Source organism: Somniosus microcephalus, chromosome 12 (assembly GCF_052327205.1).
Source record: "Somniosus microcephalus isolate GS21.2 chromosome 12, FLI_Smic_1.0, whole genome shotgun sequence".
Classification (NCBI taxonomy): Eukaryota; Metazoa; Chordata; class Chondrichthyes; order Squaliformes; family Somniosidae; genus Somniosus; species Somniosus microcephalus.
The window spans coordinates 200592065-200598761 of record NC_140998.1 but is presented as its reverse complement, the minus strand read 5'-3'; the positions used below and the strand labels follow the sequence as shown (position 1 = coordinate 200598761).

Below are 6697 nucleotides of genomic sequence, written 5' to 3'. Positions count from 1 at the left end.
TCCCTTCCCCCCTCTCTCGCTCTCCCTTCCCCCCTCTCTCGCTCTCCCTTCCCCCCTCTCTCGCTCTCCCTTCCCCCTCTCTCGCTCTCCCTTCCCCCCTCTCTCGCTCTCCCTTCCCCCCTCTCTCGCTCTCCCTTCCCCCCTCTCTCGCTCTCCCTTCCCCCTCTCTCGCTCTCCCTTCCCCCTCTCTCGCTCTCCCTTCCCCCTCTCTCGCTCTCCCTTCCCCCCTCTCTCGCTCTCCCTTCCCCCCTCTCTCGCTCTCCCTTCCCCCCTCTCTCGCTCTCCCTTCCCCCCTCTCTCGCTCTCCCTTCCCCCCTCTCTCGCTCTCCCTTCCCCCCTCTCTCGCTCTCCCTTCCCCCCTCTCTCGCTCTCCCTTCCCCCCTCTCTCGCTCTCCCTTCCCCCCTCTCTCGCTCTCCCTTCCCCCTCTCTCGCTCTCCCTTCCCCCTCTCTCGCTCTCCCTTCCCCCCTCTCTCGCTCTCCCTTCCCCCCTCTCTCGCTCTCCCTTCCCCCCCTCTCTCGCTCTCCTTCCCCCTCTCTCGCTCTCCCTTCCCCCTCTCTCGCTCTCCCTTCCCCCTCTCTCGCTCTCCCTTCCCCCCTCTCTCGCTCTCCCTTCCCCCCTCTCTCGCTCTCCCTTCCCCCTCTCTCGCTCTCCCTTCCCCCTCTCTCGCTCTCCCTTCCCCCCTCTCTCGCTCTCCCTTCCCCCCTCTCTCGCTCTCCCTTCCCCCCTCTCTCGCTCTCCCTTCCCCCTCTCTCGCTCTCCCTTCCCCCCTCTCTCGCTCTCCCTTCCCCCCTCTCTCGCTCTCCCTTCCCCCTCTCTCGCTCTCCCTTCCCCCCTCTCTCGCTCTCCCTTCCCCCCTCTCTCGCTCTCCCTTCCCCCCTCTCTCGCTCTCCCTTCCCCCCTCTCTCGCTCTCCCTTCCCCCCTCTCTCGCTCTCCCTTCCCCCCTCTCTCGCTCTCCCTTCCCCCTCTCTCGCTCTCCCTTCCCCCCTCTCTCGCTCTCCCTTCCCCCCTCTCTCGCTCTCCCTTCCCCCCTCTCTCGCTCTCCCTTCCCCCCTCTCTCGCTCTCCCTTCCCCCCTCTCTCGCTCTCCCTTCCCCCTCTCTCGCTCTCCCTTCCCCCTCTCTCGCTCTCCCTTCCCCCCTCTCTCGCTCTCCCTTCCCCCCTCTCTCGCTCTCCCTTCCCCCCTCTCTCGCTCTCCCTTCCCCCCTCTCTCGCTCTCCCTTCCCCCTCTCTCGCTCTCCCTTCCCCCTCTCGCTCTCCTTCCCCCCTCTCTCGCTCTCCCTTCCCCCCTCTCTCGCTCTCCCTTCCCCCCTCTCTCGCTCTCCCTTCCCCCTCTCTCGCTCTCCCTTCCCCCCTCTCTCGCTCTCCCTTCCCCCCTCTCTCGCTCTCCCTTCCCCCCTCTCTCGCTCTCCCTTCCCCCCTCTCTCGCTCTCCCTTCCCCCCTCTCTCGCTCTCCCTTCCCCCCTCTCTCGCTCTCCCTTCCCCCTCTCTCGCTCTCCCTTCCCCCTCTCTCGCTCTCCTTCCCCCCTCTCTCGCTCTCCCTTCCCCCCTCTCTCGCTCTCCCTTCCCCCCTCTCGCTCTCCTTCCCCTCTCTCGCTCTCCCTTCCCCCCTCTCTCGCTCTCCCTTCCCCCCTCTCTCGCTCTCCCTTCCCCCCTCTCTCGCTCTCCCTTCCCCCTCTCTCGCTCTCCCTTCCCCCCTCTCTCGCTCTCCTTCCCCCTCTCTCGCTCTCCCTTCCCCCTCTCTCGCTCTCCCTTCCCCCCTCTCTCGCTCTCCCTTCCCCCTCTCTCGCTCTCCTTCCCCCTCTCTCGCTCTCCCTTCCCCCCTCTCTCGCTCTCCCTTCCCCCCTCTCTCGCTCTCCCTTCCCCCCTCTCTCGCTCTCCCTTCCCCCCTCTCTCGCTCTCCCTTCCCCCTCTCTCGCTCTCCCTTCCCCCCTCTCTCGCTCTCCCTTCCCCCCTCTCTCGCTCTCCCTTCCCCCCTCTCTCGCTCTCCCTTCCCCCCTCTCTCGCTCTCCCTTCCCCCCTCTCTCGCTCTCCTTCCCCCTCTCTCGCTCTCCCTTCCCCCCTCTCTCGCTCTCCCTTCCCCCCTCTCTCGCTCTCCCTTCCCCCCTCTCTCGCTCTCCCTTCCCCCCTCTCGCTCTCCCTTCCCCCTCTCTCGCTCCCTTCCCCCCTCTCGCTCTCCTTCCCCCCTCTCTCGCTCTCCCTTCCCCCCTCTCTCGCTCTCCCTTCCCCCCTCTCTCGCTCTCCCTTCCCCCCTCTCTCGCTCTCCCTTCCCCCCTCTCTCGCTCTCCCTTCCCCCCTCTCTCGCCTCCCTTCCCCCCTCTCTCGCTCTCCCTTCCCCCCTCTCTCGCCTCTCCCTTCCCCCCTCTCTCGCCCTCCCTTCCCCCCTCTCTCGCCCTCCCTTCCCCCCTCTCTCGCCTCCCTTCCCCCCTCTCTCGCCCTCCCTTCCCCCCTCTCTCGCCCTCCCTTCCCCCTCTCTCGCCCTCCCTTCCCCCTCTCTCGCCCTCCCTTCCCCCCTCTCTCGCCCTCCCTTCCCCCTCTCTCGCCCTCCTTCCCCCTCTCTCGCCCTCCCTTCCCCCCTCTCTCGCCCTCCCTTCCCCCCTCTCTCGCCCTCCCTTCCCCCCTCTCTCGCCCTCCCTTCCCCCCTCTCTCGCCCTCCCTTCCCCTCTCGCCTCCCTTCCCCTCTCTCGCCCTCCCTTCCCCCCTCTCTCGCCCTCCCTTCCCCCCTCTCTCGCCCTCCCTTCCCCCCTCTCTCGCCCTCCCTTCCCCCCTCTCTCGCCCTCCCTTCCCCCTCTCTCGCCCTCCTTCCCCCCTCTCTCGCCCTCCCTTCCCCCTCTCTCGCCCTCCTTCCCCCTCTCTCGCCCTCCCTTCCCCCTCTCTCGCCCTCCCTTCCCCCCTCTCTCGCCCTCCCTTCCCCCTCTCTCGCCCTCCCTTCCCCCCTCTCTCGCCCTCCCTTCCCCCCTCTCTCGCCCTCCCTTCCCCCCTCTCTCGCCCTCCCTTCCCCCCTCTCTCGCCCTCCCTTCCCCCCTCTCTCGCCCTCCTTCCCCCCTCTCTCGCCCTCCCTTCCCCCCTCTCTCGCCCTCCCTTCCCCCCTCTCTCGCCCTCCCTTCCCCCTCTCTCGCCCTCCCTTCCCCCCTCTCTCGCCCTCCCTTCCCCCCTCTCTCGCCCTCCCTTCCCCCCTCTCTCGCCCTCCCTTCCCCCTCTCTCGCCCTCCCTTCCCCCTCTCTCGCCCTCCCTTCCCCCCTCTCTCGCCCTCCCTTCCCCCCTCTCTCGCCCTCCCTTCCCCCCTCTCTCGCCCTCCCTTCCCCCTCTCTCGCCCTCCCTTCCCCCTCTCTCGCCCTCCCTTCCCCCCTCTCTCGCCCTCCCTTCCCCCCTCTCTCGCCCTCCCTTCCCCCCTCTCTCGCCCTCCCTTCCCCCCTCTCTCGCCCTCCCTTCCCCCCTCTCTCGCCCTCCCTTCCCCCCTCTCTCGCCCTCCCTTCCCCCCTCTCTCGCCCTCCCTTCCCCCTCTCTCGCCCTCCCTTCCCCCTCTCTCGCCTCCCTTCCCCCCTCTCTCGCCCTCCCTTCCCCCCTCTCTCGCCCTCCTTCCCCCCTCTCTCGCCCCTCCTCTCGCCCTCCCTTCCCCCTCTCTCGCCCTCCTTCCCCCTCTCTCGCCTCCCTTCCCCCCCCTCTCTCGCTCTCCCTTCCCCCCCCTCTCTCGCTCTCCCTTCCCCCCCCTCTCTCGCTCTCCCTTCCCCTCCCTCTCTCGCTCTCCCTTCCCCCCCCTCTCTCGCTCTCCCTTCCCCCCCCCTCTCTCGCTCTCCCTTCCCCCCCCCTCTCTCGCTCTCCCTTCCCCCCCCTCTCTCGCTCTCCCTTCCCCTCTCCCGCTCCCCACCCACTCCCCATGGGTGTTTGTGCAATCTACTGGTACAGATATGTAAATGCAAGTCATGGCTCATTTGTCCTTCTCTCATATAAACGACAAGGAACTGACCCAAGGCCTGTGCTGCCTGGTTTGTAACCCGTGGCACCTGTTGACGTTTGGATTTGAAGCTGGTTGAGCACTGATAGCAACACTCTGGCTCTCTGACCGGTTTGTAAGTATACTAGTTTGTCCCTTCAACATACTGACTGCGGTTGCCCAGTCAGGTGGGTGTTCTGTAACCCAACGTAAAGTATCCCGACCAAAGTGAATGGTTAGATGTTCTAGTGTTAGAAATATTCATTATTGCCAGAATTGCAGAGCCCACCTGCATTCTGTTAACTTTTGAAAATCCGTTCTGTGCCGGACAACAGAAGTGATGTCATCTCTTTAAAACCAAGAGACTTATTCCTGTTTCTGCGAGAAGCCAGTTAACTAAGAACAGGGTTCATTCGGCCACACTGGCTGGAACCTTATGACTTGGTGCTTAACCACAGGTTTGTTGTAGGCATTGAAAGGGTGTTAGTGTTTAAATGACAGCCGGTTCTGCTCATTGCATGACTATCTGATTTTACTTTATATGGTGGGGTGGGGGGTGGGGGGGGCGGGGGCGGGGAAAGTTGCTGTCTTCACAGTTGAAAGGATACAGTTACCAGGAACTGTGTGCATGTCTGTCTGGTATTTAAAGGACTGGTTAAAATATGACATTGTGAAAAGAAAGTGGACTTCACTCTTTCCCCTCCCCCAGCAGTCATTCCCAATCCCACCCCCTTTTAAAGCTTATCCTTTCCCAGCAGTTTGATTTTTGGCAGCAAAGTGTCCCTGATGATTGGATCCTTTCAGCAAACATTCGTCGACGGTTACTGCAAAGTGTCGTGCCTGCAGCGGGAGCACTAATTTGAACATTTGCTGTTTTCTTTCTTAATGCAGACATCAGGCTACGGGTGCGAGCTGTCTATTCTGATCAGAATACCGTGCTGCGAGGGAACGTAGTCTCTGTGAAACAGGACCCCCTGGATCGCTGTTTCGACCTCTTTGGGCAGGCAAACACTATCCTGAAATCCCGCGACTTGGGATCCATCATCTGTGACATTAAATTCTCCGAGCTCTCCTACCTGGATGCGTTCTGGAACGACTACATCAATGGCTCGCTGCTGGAGGCGCTGAAAGGTGTCTTTATAACAGACTCGCTGAAGCAAGCCGTGGGGCAGGAGGCAATCCGACTGCTTGTCAACGTGGATGAGGACGATTATGAAGAGGGCAGACGCATTCTGCTTCAGAATATTTCTCCATGAGAGGCGTACGTAGAGATCTAGCTGGAACTGAGATCATTGACTATATTAACTGTTAAGCTAATTAGCTTCTTTATATGAAGTAAAATAAAGAGAAGTAATTAGCCCATTAATACAACTTCTGTTTTATTCAGTCCCTTCCCTGTAGTTTTGGATCAGGAACTTGTGACGTTTGCTGATCTTGGTGCTCTTATGTCGCTGCAAATAACAAACATTCAGCCAGCAGTGGCAGTCCTTTGTAAAGGCAACCTCTGTGTGGTTTAGTGTAACCTAATATTTTGTGCGTGTGACGTAGGAAGTGCAGAGTTTTGAACTAGGACCGCCTTTTCTGATTGAACCTATTGTGGGTGTGTGGATAAACGGGCCCCTGGAAATTCAGGCTAGCACAGGTTCGCAAACCCGATGGAGTAAAGACCCATTTACATTGTGGCTCGGTGTAGACTTGCTTTCCAGTAAAGCGTTTCCAAAGGAGCTCCATGCAGAGTTCATTTTTTTTTTATACTCTCGATTTGAGTGCACAAGACGGTACCTCTGATGGTGGGTCAAGACCTATGAAAAAAGGGGCGCTCCAGTTTTAATTGCAGATGTCGAGAGCGCGAAGCCGGCTTATCGGCTGTAAAAGCATGTCGGTGTAACTCCAATTCACACAGGCTGAATTTGCTGAGCGTGCTAGCTTGTGTCCAATAAGGAGGTTGGATTTGACATTCTCCAGGAACCATCAGCGATTCCTGTTCTTTTAAAATGGTTTCTGTGGCTACGGGTCTAACAACAAATCAGGTGACTCGGGACTCGCTGCTTCTGTGTGTTTCCAAACTCTTCATTTCTGGCCCTCCAGTTCTCCTACTCAATGGTTCCATTTCTGACTGGTAAAAATTCATTATTGTGTCCACTTTTCTTTTCGGACCTTCCCACTCTCCTCCCTCTAAGCATTGACTGGGACCAAAACCTGGGACAATATGGCCTAGGTGGTTCAGTACCTTTAACCATCAGACCACTGGGGGAGCTCGTATAGGGATTCCAAGTGGGTTTTGTGCCATCTTAATCCAGCTTTCAGTGCCCTCAATCCTCTGCACAGAAATGCGCAGAACTTTGGATTGATTGTGCACCCAGACTCCAAGCACGAGGATAGTTGTAGGAGATGGTAATTTTAATTCGAATGTACTGCCCCTGTTCTATGGCCCAGTGTTGGTGTAGTACGGAGAGAGCCGAGCTATATCCAGCCTCGCGTATGCAGTGCTCGAGGGTGGAGAGAGAAGGAAATGGCTTTTTGTTCAAAGTGCAGTGCTGTACCAAATTGTGTGCCCAGAACTCTTGAGCACAACAATGGGCAGTCTGGAAACAAGAACTTGTGATCCCTATCCTAGTCCGAGTCTGTATAATCCAAACCATTTCCATTCACATGCTTGTTGCTCATGGGGATTAAGTATATTTTAAAAAGCTAGCAGGGGAACTCATGGGTGCAGTGCATAAACTTGTATATTTCTCCTAGTTTGTTTTGGAATTTGCAGAAC

The 6697-nt window shown here is 59.5% G+C and overlaps 1 pseudogene; it reads left to right on the top strand.

The window, feature by feature from the left end:
* Positions 1-3922: 3922 nt before the first annotated feature.
* LOC147109885 (death effector domain-containing protein pseudogene) lies at positions 3923-5189 on the top strand (annotated as a pseudogene).
* The last annotated feature ends 1508 nt before the right edge of the window (positions 5190-6697 follow it).